The following is a 15,629-nucleotide window of genomic DNA, read 5'->3' on the forward strand; positions in this document are numbered from 1 at the left end:
AACACAAGATTCTGCAGATAAAAGTTGCTCAACGGATATTTGTGGAAATAGTCTATACATTTGGGGAGATAGTGTGGATTTGGAACTTGTCTCTTAGTTGTCTGAGAATAGAACAGGGTCCAACAAATGTCTTATATTGTGTGCTTGGGCCCTATAACAGGGCCTGACATACAGTAAATGCTGAAAATTAGCTATAAATGTTTGAATAAATGAATGGATGAAATTAATTGTCAAACTCTTCCAAGTTTAATTTAGGAATTATAAAAATGATATATAAAGTATATAATATATATCCATATATGAAATAGACATACATACAATATATAGTATATTTGTTAAGTATATATTATAGACCTATATACATCTTACATATATATGTTTTTTTTTAATTAAAAAAAGATAAAACATACACAATCCCATAACTGAAAATATCTATTTGGTATATGTTCATATTTTGGGGGGTATTTTCCTCACATGTATGTATTGATTTTTTAAAAATGTACACATTAAAAAATAATGAAATAATGAAATTGGATCATATTGTACCTAATATTTTGTTTATTTTCCACAGTGGAGTAAACTAGGTGTCTCCTTTATACAAAACACCGAAAGTGGGTTACAAAGGCCATCAAATTTTTTGTTTTTTTCTTCCTTTCTACACATTTACTCTTTCAGTCCAATTTTCTTACCCCTCCCGTGTCTACTTGGAAATGTTATAATTTAAAATACCATTTCTAAGGTGGGAGGCCTAACTTCTTTCAGAACATTTTAGCATTACAGAAAATATGCTTAATAGCTTCCCCTCACTGCACTACTTTGATTTTCCTTTAGCTCGATTTTAGACCATTTTATTTTACATGGATTTATAGCTGAAATTCCCCATTGACTTTAGAACAAACACTGAAATTAAGGATTGAGGAACAGAGCATACAGGTGGCACACAGTTTTGTAGATGTTTTCAAGGAGATCAAAGCATGTTGTTTTCTATTTAGCAACTGTACCATTCAACTGTATGGGGGTGGGGAGCGGCTCGCAACCAGCTCTTTCTCCCTCTCAGAGGTGTAAGAGAAATGAGGACAGCTGCTTCTTCCAAATTCCATTTTTGTTTACAAAGGACTCTCAATTTTAAAGGTCAGTATAATGTCAAAATGGGTGAACAAAAGGGCATAACAATTGACAGAAAAATGACAGTGATTTAACCGAGAAGCCATCTAAGTTGTAATTGTAAGTTGTAAATGGGATAGAAGAGATAGAGACTGCGTTGAATCAAAGAACAGTTTGGGCCCCATTGAGGAGATCCTCAGGTGGTAAGTCCTGCAGGGAGCCCACACCTTCACCCAGCCTTGTGTGCCCCCAGGCAGAGCCTCGTGGCTGTGCCTTGCACCAGGAAACCTTAGGTTGTCTGTAAGCCATCTTTGCTTTCACACATATTTTTGAACCACCACCCTCTTCTCATTGTCATAGAAATGAAAACACAAGGGGAAAAACAAAAAAGCAACATGAATCCCCTTCCAGGTTTGTGAGGTATGATAGTTAAGGAGTTATACATAAGGGACCTTTTTGTGTTTTGTTTTAAAACAGCAAGATTTTTGTTCCTCTTGATTTTTTGAAACAACATAAATAACAACATAATAAATAACAACATAAATGTTTAACAAGAGCTCAAGGCATAAGGGATGAATTTCAAGGTATAAGTGAAATTCACATACACGTCCAATTTACAGGTTTAGCTGAGCTTTGCGTTTGGAGGGTAAGGGGATAGAATGAAGAGTAAAGGTAATAAAATCGATGTGTCTAATAAAGAGTGATTGGGGTAACTTAATGATGCTAAGGATAAACAATAATATTCAATGAAATGACAAAGATAATTAACCCTGCAGAAATGGACAATTTCTAAAAGGTCCCTACACTAACCCACAGCTTTAACCAAAAGAAAATTGCAATCTCTATACCAAAGTGTCCTCAAAATAGTTTTGAATAACTGTGGCCTATTTTCTTAGTCTAATGGTTAATATCATGCCCGGGTCAGAAGTATTTCAGTCTTCCAAAGGTTCTGTGAAAGGCGTTTTTTGTAATGTCTCTACAGCTACTAGTAGAAAAGTACATTTTGGTGACACTAAATTTTAATATGCCTGCAATTTGTCTTCTAAATGTGTAATGTGTAAAGAGAACGACACTCTGAAAGCATGTTGCGGCTTCAGTTGTCAGTTTCATTTCTCCCTGCCTTTAAATCTCTTTTAGGCTTATGTAACACCAATAGAATGGAATGATTACTAACGGATTTACTTCGTAAAGATACTAATTTCCAACAGACTTTTCATATATCAGAAGATCCTTGGAAATCAAACCTTATCTGACTCTCTTTTTCTTTCTCTGGCCCCTGTTTGATAGAACTTATAAAGCAAATTGTTTCAATGACCTTGAACATTTTGTTCACATACTTTGAAAAAAAGCAAGGGTGCAAAATGAGTTTTTTGCAGGTACTGTATTACAAAAGAAAAAGGGTCCCTGTTAGTCCAGGTTCTATATAATACTTCTCAGGCTTCCAATTTATGAATGCACAGATAACTAGAATATTAAAGCTATGTAGAAAGACTTTTAATGATAACATCAAAATCCTTTGATTTATTAGATTGAAAGATATTTAAGGGGTGCCTGGCTGACTCAGTCAACAGAACACATGACTCTTGATCTCAAGGCTGTGGGTTTGAGCCCATGTTGGGTGTAGAGATCACTTAAAAAAAGTAAAATCTTAAAAAAAAAAAAGATATCATGACTTGAGCTGAAGGCAGTTGCTCAACCAACTGAGCCACCCATGCCACCCCCCCCAAAGATATTTAAGAGATCACTTAGTCTGCTCTGAATCTAAACAAATATCATTTTTCTTAGTATAAATATTATATAGAAGTTCAATGCAAACATTTATGAAAAATAACAAATATGTCTGTGCACTCTATCTGACTTACATATAAAACATTATCCTAATCAATATACAGTTTAGTTTTGTCTGTTTTTTCAACTTGATATAAATGGGAATCATAAGTGCCTCCAACAGAATTTAAGTTCTGATTGTCCCACAGTTTTTACCAACATTTGATATCCATGAACTTTTAATTTTTTTTTATAGTTGACACACAAAGTTAACATTGGTTTCAGGTGTGCAACTTAATGATTTGACAAGTTTATACCTTCTGCTCTGTTCACTGCAAGTATAGTTACCATCTGTCCTGTTACATCACTATTACAATATCGTTGACTGTCTTCCTCATGCTGTGCCTATTATTCCCTGTGACTTACTCATTCCATAACTGGAAGCATGTATCTGTTTCACTCCCTTTGCCCTATTTTGCTGAGCTCCCCCACCCCCTGATGACAACGAACTTAAAAATTTTGCTTCTCTGGTGTTTGGAAATGGTATCTTGTGGATTTAATTTTCATTTCCATGATAACTGACAAGATTGAACATATTTGAACATCTTTAATATTTTTTCAATTATACAAATTTTTCTGTTAGGTTGTTTATATTCTCTTCCTCCACCCTCTGAGAAAGAGAGAGAGAGCGAGCGAGCAGGTGCATGCCTGTGCTTGAGCCAGGGGAAGGGCAGAGGGAGAGAAAGAATCTTAAGCAGGGTCCGTGCTCAGAATGGAGCTGACACAGGGCTTGATCCCACAACCCTAAGATCATGACCTGAGCCAAAATCAAGAGTCAGATGCTTAACCAACTGAGACACCCAGGTACCCCTGTTCATACTCTTAAAATATATAGAAAATTTTCAAACATTTAGATGCTAATCCTTTGTCAATTATATTTTGTAAATATATATTTTCTCAGTTAAACTTATGGTGAGAAAATATATTTCAAGAAGAATGCAACTGTCTTTTCAGTTTATGACTTGCCTTTTAGTTCTCTTCATAGTGTCTTTTGATAAACAGATATTCTTGATTTTAATGATGTCAATTTATAATTTTTTTATAATAATGTTTAACATTACATTAAAGATTCATGTTTAGGAAATCTTGGCCTATGCCAAGATCATATGTTCTCATCTAGAAGTTTGACTGTTTCAGCTTTCATGTTTTGGTCTATAACACATTTTGGAATTTTTATTTTGGAATTTTTTTGGCACGATAGTGTGAGGAAGTCAGGTTTCCTATTTTTTTTTTTTTTCTGTATTGATACCCAAATGACCCAGCACAATTGTTGAAAACATTTTCCACTGAATTGCAGTGACAACTTTGTCATAAATCAGGTTATTTTATGTGTGTGTCTTGTATGCCATTCTGTTCTATTAACATATTTGTATCCTTTCTATGTACTTTTTGATAGGTAGTATTTCTAGAACATAGCTATATTAGTCCTCTTCTTTATGGTTTGCACATTTTTATGTCTTCCCTAACTCAAAGTAATAAGATGTCTTCACGTATTGTCTCCTGAAAGCTTTATGGTTTTATCTTTTAACATTTTAAAAATGTTTAGAATTTAAGTATTTATTCAACTTGCTACTGATTTTTGAGACTAGTTTGAAGTACAAATATAATTCTATTTTATTCTACATATAATCCAGTTGTCACTACATTACTTATGAAGAGCCCCTCTTTTCTTCTTTGAGCTACTATTGAAGCTCTGTCCCAGATTATATTTCCATATATTGATGGGTTTGTTTCTAGACTCTATGTTTTGTTCTATTGGTCTATCTGTCTGTTCTTGTGTTAGGACTAGACCACCCTAATTACTATAGTTCTAAGACTTCCAACACTTTACGTCTTTCAGGAGTATCTTGACAATTTTTGGCCATTTACAGTTCCATGTGAATTTAGAAAAAATTTGTCAATTCCACAAAAATCCTTATTTGGGCTTATTTTGCATCTATAAGCTAATTGAGTAAGAATTTTCATTTCTATAATATTAAATTTTCTTATTGATGTATTTGGTATATCTCTGAATATTTTTTAAGGATTTTCTTAAATGTCTTATATAATTTTATCCATGGGGTATTATAATTTATTTGATAGATTACATATAGATAACATATGTTTTTGTTATTATTACAAATAATATATTCTTTACTATCTTAATCATGAAGTCTAACATATATATGTTATCTAACACAGAGAAATATATGTTGTCTAACATAGATATATATATAAAAGACACATGTATGTACAGTTCTACACATTACTTTGCAGTGAACACTCATGTTAATAGCACTCAGGTCAGACAATAAGGTATTTCCAGCCCCATAGCAAATATTCCAAGTTGCAACCTTCAGAACCGCCCCCAGAGGTAACCACTACTTTTTAAATAATTAGAAAATTTACTTTCCTTTTGGTTTTAACACCCAGATATACCATCTTAAATAATGTAGTTTAGCTTTGCTGTTTCAGAACTTCATATGAATAGGATCTTTACTATATGCATTCTCTGTCGTGTTTCTTTTATTCAATATTATGTTTGTGTGATTCATCCATATTATGATGATATCTTTTTAAAAAACAAGATTTTTAACACTTTGTTTCTGGAGCTTAGAAATCCAAGTGATTTTGTATAGATTTTAGATATAAAACAATGATTTTTGGACTTCAGACAACAGGCAGTGCTGAACTGTGACCCCGGAGAGAAGGAAAATAAATGCGGAGGGCCCCCTAGATGCTGGTTTGCTGTGGAGAGAGAACCTGAACGGCCTGGCAGACTCCTTGAATTCAGGATACTGAGCTCTGAATTCCAAGGTGCCAGGGCTGCTAGAAGTCTCAAGGCAGAGCGGTGAAGATTAAAGAGCTGAAGACAGCTCTGGAGTTCTGCAGAGATTCTCAAGTCTGATCTGGTAGGTGCTCCACAACAAACTTATTTCAGAGAATTTCTTTTTTCATTACTAGCTTGCTAAGGTGAAATTAAAAAAAAAACATTGGGACAGATTTTGTATTTCAACAAAGTTTTCTTGTCACAATTCAAATCATCCTATACTCTTTAACCTTCAATCTATCAGTGTAGTTTCCTAAGGGTAGGGTTTCTAGGAGCCGCATTTCAGAAGGGTTTTGCTGCCCTTCTCCAGGGAAAAGCTAGAATTTCTACTCTTTAAGAAAAGGGTGGGAATGTCCACGAGGCTGCTCATGCTGCCACTGTTTAGGGCTGGCACTGCCCTCTCTTTGCTCTATGCCATGCAGAAGTTATGATTTTCCTTTTCAAAACAAAGATTTGGCCAAGAAAAGCTGTGGCATATTTCAAGGAGTCAACTACGTTTGTTGTTATTCTTACATATTTTTTGTTGAATACAATCTTTGCTCCATAAACAGCCCATATGGAATTAAATCTCCTCAGGGTAGGTAAGGCATTGCATGTGACACATGTTAGGGGTAAGAAAGGGTATTTATAAAATGTTTTTTCCATGAGCCCCTCATCTGTGGTTTAGCTACTTTCCTTACCACAGCATAGTTTTCCTCCTACTCTTTATCGTCACATGGCAATCAAAAGACCAAGACTTCTTTTTCTTTCTGCAGTTCTGTGCTCTTCTACATACTTCCCCAAAGAAGAAGGAAGAGTCAGAGGCCTGTTCCAGTCGTTAATATTAGCTGTGAAAGTGTGTCTGAGTTGTGTGACATGCGAAAAGACACTAGGTAAGATTCTTCCTTAAGCATCAAGCTAAGGAATTTTACATGGAAGTCTACGAAGTTATTGGTAGGGTGAAAAAAAAAAAGAGAGACAGCCTTAAGATGTGACAGAAGAGGCCTGCACCCGAGAACCAAGCCAGGAGGTTCCAGGCTCACATCTGTCACTCACTGACAAGTCATTGGCCCCTCTGAGCCTTAGTCTCTGCATATATAAAAATATAAAATAAGGAGGGTTGACTTCACTAGATCATCCCCATGGTCTTTTCCGGCTCTGACATTCAAAGCAATATCAACCCTAGAAAATATTCAGTAAGATATTTGCAATTCATTTTCTAATTGTGAGCTTCATAAATATTATAATATTCCAGAACTGAATATTTTTCCTCTTCACTACAAACACTGTTTTGTTTTTAAGTATATGAAACAGAAGCCTTCCTGGAGAACCCCAAAATGTCCCCCAAGGTAGGCACAAAATGACTCCCCTTGAGAAGCCCAGGTCCTAATTCCCAAAACCTGTTCATGTGTTATCTTACGTAACAAAAGGACTTTGTAGTTGGGAGGATGTTAAAGATCTCTAGCTGGAGAGGTTGTCCAGGCTTATCTTCTTGTTGGGCTCAATCGCATCACAAAGGTCCTTGTATGTGGAAGAGAGGAGCAGAAGAGGTCAGAGTGGTGTGATGTAAGAAAGGAACCTGCTCTCACTGGCTTTGAAGATGAATGAAGGCAGCCATCAGCCAAGGAACGTGAGTAGCCTCTATAAGCTGGAAAAGTCAAGGAAGTGGATTTTCCCCCAGGACCTCCAGAAGATATGAAGCTCTACTGAAACTTTGGTTTTAGCTGTGTGAAACACAGTTCAGTTTTCTAACCTCCAGAGCTATGAGATATTACATCAGTTCTGTTTCAAGCCACTGCATGATTATTTGTTGCAGGAACAATAGGAAACCAATACAATTCAACACCTCTGGCCTTTATTATATTAAGCAAATTTTTTAAAAAAATTTATTTATTTGAGAAAGAGCACACATGCATGTGAGAAGAGGGGAGGGGCAGAGGGAGAGGGAGAAGCAGGCTCCCAGCTCAGTAGGGAGCCCCCCCATGTGGGGCTCCATCCTAGGACCCCGAGATCATGAACCTAGGTGAAGGCAGAGGCTTAACCCACTGAGCCACCCAGGTGCCCCTATATTGAGCAAATGTACTTTAGGCTTTAATGTATATCTATGTGTGTTGTTCATGTGTGCTAGCAAACATTTCATTCTGCCTTAAGAATTGAGAATTATGCCATCTTACTTGTTTATATTATAGCTAAAGGAATAATTAGAAAATTGATTAATTATGCTTCTATGTACCATTAGATTCCTAAATTTAATTATTCCCCAGGACTATGTTTTATTCTTAGAATTCATAGAATATTGGATCTGGAGAGAACCATAAATATGAATAAATAAAAATAAACCTAGTTATTGATTTAATGGTAGTAAATATAAATATAATCAAATTTATAAGAATTTATTAATAAATTTAATCATAGTTAATACAAGTATAAATAAATCTAGTTGCCTATAACACTAAGATCAAAATTGAGGACTGCTGGCTTCCAGTCTAGGGTTTGTCCCACTACACCAAATTCTTTCCAACTGAAAGTGTTAGGACATGACAATATTTAATAAATCTGTCCTCTTAGTGTGAAATATGAAGGAGTGTGAAATTCAAATATGCCTTGTGTAGTTCAACTCATTTTCGCCAGAGAAACAGTATAGCACTGTGGTTCTGATCTGGGACCCAAAGGGTATATATATATATCTATAGGACTGTATAAGCAAATCCCATCTTCGGTATTTCCCAGCAAGGGGACCCTAGATGAGTTATTCAACCTCTCCATGCCTCCTTTTCTTTATCTGTAAAATAGAGATGCTAACTGTACCAAACTCATAGGATTGTGGAAGACTTAAGTACATTACTAATTGTAAAACTCATAGAAAAAGGCCTGGGCCACATTTACTACCAAATCATTATGAACAATTAGATTATTAACAGCAGGCTACTTAATAAAGACAAACTACTTTAGTTAAACAAAAGAATGACTTTTTATTAATATTCATATTATTACTAGTTGTTCCTGCAGTGATTCTTAGCCACCTCTTGTGGTGAAGGCATGAACCCTGAATCCTAAAACAAGGCCCATTGTTCAGGTCAATTGCCCCGTAGTCTGAAAATCTTGTACTCTTCCGTGCTATCAGACATTTTGTGGACAATTAGCACGTGACTATCATGAGTGCTCTTGCTAATTACAGTCACATTAATACCAAAGAACTGTACAATGGCTGCTTCTATACTGTCATTTCTGCAAGCTGCTTTGTTCCAAGGATGAAGCAGCTGATGGACTGTTTCGTTTCTGCCATAATGCTGAGCATGGGTCTCTGATAGACTTGCTTAGGCTGGCAAACTTTCTGAGCAGAAGTGCTAGATTTGTATACATCTTCGAGAAGGGGGCAGCTCAAGGCTACAGGGAGCTAGGAAAGAAATAGGAAGTGAAAAAGTAGAACGGAAAGACATAGGTAGATAGAGGAAGAAAAAAGAGGAAGGAGGAAAGAGGGAGCCATGAAAGGACATGAAGATCAATGAAACCACTTACACGGACAAGAGTTTAAGAGGCAAACAGGAGACGCTCCAGACAGAAGGGTTTTCTACCAAGTTTTTCTGAGGCCAGATCCGTGCTTCTCGGATTGGAATGGGCATCCGAATCCACCGGAGGACTGGTTAAAACAACTTGCCGAGTCCTATCTGCAGAGATCCTGATCTAGTAGGTCAGAGAGGAACCTAATGCAAATTCTAACAAGCCCAGAGGGGATGGGGAGACTGGTCTGAGGATACTTTGAATACCTCTGGGTTAAATGTATTCACACAAAATAAATGGAAGAGTTCTCGGCCTTTTTGAAAAATTGAGCTATATTTTATATATAGTAAATTGTACAGATTTTAATGGTCTTAGTTTCCTGGCATACGCAGTTCCCTAGTCAGTCATATAAAGCTTTACCTGTTCCCATATATACTGTCTGACAAGGATGATAGGAAGTTTTACTGAATACAGTTCTTAGTGTCCTAGAATGGTAAAATGAACTTCAGTAAGTTTTTTACCTTTTTGAAGAAAAAATATATATTCTATAACCTGGAATTATATGCCAAAGAACTAGAAACACCTACATTACTTTGATTACTCCAAGAATATTTCCGGGCTCATGTGAGCTATGGCCCATTGTCTATCTCTTATTTCTTATTCCATTTGAAAGGAGGATATTTGGGCACATTATATTGAATTCTCTCCCATTCTTTGAATTAGCGATTCACTGGGTTTATGTAATATGTCATCTGAGATTTGGGTCAAGGAAGCAATTGCAATTAAAATCCTTTAGTACTGCTTCCCAAACTTCCATGTGCATCTGAACCTCTAGAATCTTGTTACAAATGCAGATTCTGATTCAGGGAGTCAGGTGTGGGGTTCAAAATTCTGCATTTGTAACAAGCTCCCAAATGGAAGTGATGTGGCCAGTCCATGGATCACATTCTCAGTAGTAAGGCCCTGTCCGATGTGAGTAAGTGGTTCTCTAACTTTAAGCTACTTTAGCAAGTATGAGAATAAATAGATGGGGGCTTGTTAGAATGTGGAGTTTTTGGCCTCCACACCTGAGTACCCGATCAATAAGAGTGGGGCCTGAGGAGTTGCATTTTTTTAGAAGATTTTATTTATTAATTTGACAGAGAGAGAGAGAGAGAGAGATCACAAGTAGGTGGGCAGAGAGGGGGAAGTAGGCTCCCCACTGAGCAGAGAGCCTAGTGCAGGGCTTGAGCCCAAGACTCTGAGATCATACCAAAGGCAGAGGCTTAACCCACTGAGCCACCCAGGTGTCCTGAGGATTTGCATTTCTAAATTCTCAGATGATGCTGAGGAAAGTGCAGGAAACACACTTGGACCCCTACTAGCAACCTACTGACCAACCCTCTCATTTTGCGGATGCTATTGGACCTGCCAACAATGGACCCTGCCAGCTGATAACCTTCTACCCCCAAATGGCTCTGACATAGTCACCAGCGGTCTCTCCTTTGACAAATCCAGTGGACTCTTCTCAGGCTTCACATTACTTGGCCTCTCAGTGGCTTCTGTCTCTGGCTTCTCCCCCTGTGGGTTCTCCCCCTCTGTAACCAAGACTGATCCTCTCATCAGTCTTGGTTACAGAAATAGAATTTTCTTTGTTTGCTTCCTACCTTTCTCAGACTCTGTTCTAGTTCAGACTCTTGCGTAAATTTCTCTTTTTATCCCTCCCCATGCTTTAGCTTCACTCTTGGGCCTTAGTTCAGCCTCTTATCATCTGCCACCTAGACCATGTCAGTACTTGTCTAATAAATCCCTGTGCCTTGGCCAAGTCTCCAAGCCAACCTTCCTACTTCTACCAGAAGGTTCTTTATAAAATGCAGGAGTGATGATAGTCTCACCCTGTTTAAAACCATTGGTGGCTTCCTATTGGCCCTGCGCTGCATTCCAAACTCTTCAGCCTGGCTGTCGTGGCTTTCTGTAATCTGGCACTTATCTACCCTTTCTCTCACCACACCTGCTTTGGAATTTTACTTAAAAAAAAAAAAAAAAAAAAAAAAAAAAAAAAAAAAAAAACAACCAATTCCCATAGACGGTACAGGATTTCATGCCTCCACACCTCTGGTCATGCTCCTTTCTCTTTCAGAATTCTTTCCTCTCCATTCTTCCCAACCTGCTTACCCAGCAAACACCTCAAACTTCATGTGCTCCTCCTCTTGAACCCTATGGGCACCATCCCAGGAAGCAGCGACCTCTTTCTTCTCGTGCCCACACATTATGATGACATCAGTAATACCAGATTATAAAGCTCTTGAGAACGAACAAAACGTGTTATTTTTTCGGCTCTGTGTCCCTTGTGCTTTCCTCAGTGCCTGACACATCGTGTGCTTGTGTTCTGAACAAACGAATGAATAGAGATTGAGGGAGAAACAACAGATAAAGACCTCCGGTGACTGCATTAGTTCCCCTGAATCTGCATTAGTTCCCTGAATCTGCTTAACAAACAGACCACAGAACAACAGAAATGTGTTCTCTCCAAGTCCTGGAGGCCAGAAGCCTCAAATCAAGGTGTTGGCAGGGCTGCACTCTCTAGAGACTTTAAAGAGAGATTCGCTCCCTTCCTTTCCCAGACACTGTGGTTTCCAGCTGTTCCTTGGCTTGTTTCACTCCAATCTCTGCCCCCATTTTCTCTTCTTCTCTTCTGTCTTTCTCTCTCTTTTTAAATTTTTAATCTTTAAATTTAAATTTAAATTTTTTTAATTTTAAATTTAAAATTTAATTTTAATTTTTTAATTTTTTAATTTTAAGTAGGTCTCACCCCAATGTGGGCCTTGAACTCATGACCCTGAGGGTCCCCAAGGAGCCAGCCAGGAGCTCCCATTTTCTGTCTCTTATAAGGACACTTATCATTGTATTTAGGACCCATCTGGATCGTCCAGGATAATCTCATCTTGAGATCCTTAACTTAATTCCATCTGCAAAGGCCCTTTTTCCATGTAAAGTCTCATCACAGGTTCTGGTGACTAGGGCTTAGACCTATCTTGTTGGGAGACACAATGTAGCCCACTGCAGTGACGTTGAGAAAAGCAAGGATGGTGTCCATAATAGAAATTGGAAAGAGACAGCTAATCCTCATCTTCCCCCTAGATCCCATGTAATAACAACAGATAGAAGATGGTAGACACGTAATGTGTGCTCTGTTACTCTAGTCGTCTCCAAATCAGTTATCATCCAGAGTCATTTTTCTTAAAAAAAAGAGAAAAAAAAATCACTGTGTGGCGTGTGTGTGTGTGGCATGTGTGTGTGTGGCATGTGTGTGTGTGTGTGTGTGTTTGTGTGTGTTGGGTGGCAGGCTTCCAAGCACCAAGAATATTCTCCTTTATGCCTAAACCATACCAAAACCTTCTCCTTATGGTTAAAAAAATGAAGCGCAAGAATCTCATCTGCGGGTCTTTGAAAAGTAATACTTTCTGATTTTGGTGTTCTTGTAACTTCACATTTGTCCTGGAGGAGAGGAAGCTGTTTCACTCCCTGGTACGGTACCTGGTCTTTGTCACCATTAGCGCTTAACCGCTTCTGATGAAAGTGTTCATTGGTATTGGATGAGACGTGGGGCTGGGAGAGGCAGCTGTGGAAATTGTGAGGCCCGGAGACTGGGCAAAGGCAGGGGGAGGCTGTTCCAGTTTCCAGCCCAGCCACCTACCCTCAAGTTTGCACATGACACCCCAGCACCAAAGCCAGGGTTTCCAGAGTGGACAGATTTCATTTCCATCAGGGACTGACTGACAATCGCCAAGATGAAACCTTTTCTTCTGACTTTACAGCTGACGTCTGAAGGCTTTCTCATCTAGTGTACAACGAGAGGCAAGCTCAGGAGACTTGGGTAAAATGAGAGACTGTAGGACGAAGCCTTCGTAGGGTTACACGTTCCCTTATTTTTCTACAAGACAGGAGAACACAGGAGACTGTGATTTGTCAAACCCTCCAACAAAACAAAACAGGTCTGTTGTTAATACAGACAAAGGCTCACAGCTGCAGAAAAGTTTCCGCAAGAAATCTCAGTCCTCCCTGGTCATTTTGCTGTTTTGTGATCACTTTTCCAGGATTCTTTTTTTCCGTCAGTGTTTCTTCCCATTAACTATCTGTTTCCTTTCCTGCAGGTTTTTAACGTTCTACTGGGTTCCACCAGTATGTATGTGCGAGCTGGCACCGTAGCTTCAGCAAGGAAAGTAAATGGTTTGGTTATGGAGTCTGTTAGGGGAACTGCTGTGAGCTCTCTGCCCTGTACTCCCATTCTCAACACTCCGATCGAGATACCAGCCACCCCTCAAAGCATGCCCCTAACAGCTGTGCGACAAATGAACCTGGGTGAGCTCGAAAGCCGGGCTGTCGTCCTGCTCAAACGCTGGCCAGGTGTGTCGAGAGTTTTCCAAATGTTTGCCTGTATTTTGGTGAACTGGAGTGTTCGAAGCTGGCTGCAAAAGTGAGAAATCTGCTTTGAGAGAACCGGTGTTTGATCCTTTAAGGCTGAAATTTCAACCTCAAGCGAAACTCAGGGCATCCAAAGGCAATTCAAAACAGAAAGAAGAAAGTTCTATGTGACATTTCTGGGATCGAAACTGATGAGTTATAAATTTTCACTGTTGATACTTGGCCTGTCTTCCTCTTTTGCCAGTATATATTTATCTCTTCGGGCATAATACCATGTTACAGTAAAGCTGCTTTCATTTTGACTACATTTGTGATACTCAGACATGTAAAGGTTGGTGTGTACTTTTGAACTTACAACAAAGAGTTTTCAAAGAATGGTGTACCAGATTGTGACATAAATGCTTAACCCACGCAAGGAACAGGGATCTCTGAGATCTCTGAAAAACACTTTGCCAGCACATAGATAAATAGAATATAAATAATTCCGAAACTGAAATGACAAAGCATTCATATCTAAAAGCAGTGTCCAGAGTTTTCTACTTGGCAAATTTTATGGACTTTCAGAATTATTCACTATAAATCAAGGTCATAAAAATGGAACTTAAAAATAAAGTAATTTTCACAATACTTTTAATTATGTGTCTGTCTACTTATTCAGATGGACATCTATGTAAATTAGTAAGTCATGATGCATAAAATTTTAAAGTTACATTTATTTATATGCATTTTAAGCCATAATCCTACAGATTTTATCTTATATTTCAAGAAAAAGAGAAAAAAATGAGAAATTAAATGTTTTATGCATTTTTCATTATAAAGTATTACAGGTTCATTGTTAAAAATCAGGGAAATACAGAAAAGTCTAAAAAAAACACTTAACATTGTACCACTTAATCATCATCACTGACATTTTTAGTATCACTTTTAGCCCTTTTGTCTGTATGTTATCTTTTTAAAAAATAAACGAAGACAAACTAATGTGCCAAGTCAATCCAAAGGATTTAGCAATGCTGCTGGAACAACTGAGTATCCACACAGAGGAAAACAAATGAAACTTGACCCATATCTCACTCCATACATAAAAAATTAACTTGAGATAGATCTAAGCTTAAGATCAGGGCATCTGAGTGGCTAAGTTGGTTAAGCCATTGCCTTCAGCGTAGGTCATGATCCCAGAGTCTTGGGATCGAGTCCCATATTGGGCTTTCTCTGCTCTTCAGGGAGCCTGCTTCTGCCTCTCCTCTTGCTTGTGCTCTGTCTCTCTCTCTGTGTCAAATAAATAAATAAAATCTTAAATAAAATAAAATAAACTTAAGATCAGAAACATAAAGCTTCAAGGAGAATATCTTTATGTTCTTGGGAGTAGGCAAAGATATCATGCAAAGAACACATGAAGCATTAACCACAAGAGAGAAAAAAAAAAAAAAAAGATTAAATTGGATTGTGCAGGGGCACCTGGGTGGCTCAGTGGTTTGGGCTGCTGCCTTCAGCTCAGGTCATGATCTCAGGGTCCTGGGATCGAGTCCTGCATCGGGCTCTCTGCTCAGCAGGGAGCCTGCTTCCCTCTCTCTCTCTCTCTGCCTGCCTCTCTGCCTACTTGTGATCTCTCTCTGTCAGATGAATAAATAAAATCTTTTAAAAAAATAAAAAAAAAACAAAAATAATAAATTGTATTGTGCAATTCTTTCTGCTCATTCAAAGACACCATTCATAAATACCTAGACAAGTCCTAAACCGGGGGAAAAATATTCTCATCACATACATATCTACTAAAATTCCTAAAAATCATTAATAAAAGGACAAATCCTTTTAAAATTGAGAATATTATTTATTACTGTATAATGAATTACTCTAAAAATTACTCTAAAACTTGGGACGCTTGGGTGGCTCAGTCAGTTGGGTGTCTGCCAAAGATCGGGTCAGCATCCTGGGGTCCTGGGATCCCTCAGTGGGGAGCCTGCTTCTCTCTCTCCCTCTTGGTGCTACCTCATGCTCTCTCTCCCTC

At 38.0% G+C, this 15,629-nt stretch overlaps 1 long non-coding RNA gene across 2 annotated transcripts in view; it reads left to right on the plus strand.

Annotated features, from left to right (window-relative positions):
• Nucleotides 1-15,224, plus strand: part of LOC131833486 (uncharacterized) — a 47,750-nt gene extending 32,526 nt beyond the window's left edge. Inside the window, exons 1-4 of one of the 2 annotated variants that reach the window (XR_009354487.1) lie at nt 3,596-3,735; nt 5,585-5,822; nt 6,496-6,612; nt 13,354-15,224. This is a non-coding gene — a long non-coding RNA (uncharacterized LOC131833486). Of the gene's footprint in view, nt 1-3,595; nt 3,736-5,584; nt 5,823-6,495; nt 6,613-13,353 lie in introns of those variants that run through there. The other variant, XR_009354488.1, reaches the window with a different exon arrangement.
• Nucleotides 15,225-15,629: the final 405 nt, after the last annotated feature.

Source organism: Mustela lutreola, chromosome 6, assembly GCF_030435805.1.
Source record: "Mustela lutreola isolate mMusLut2 chromosome 6, mMusLut2.pri, whole genome shotgun sequence".
Lineage (NCBI taxonomy): Eukaryota > Metazoa > Chordata > Mammalia > Carnivora > Mustelidae > Mustela > Mustela lutreola.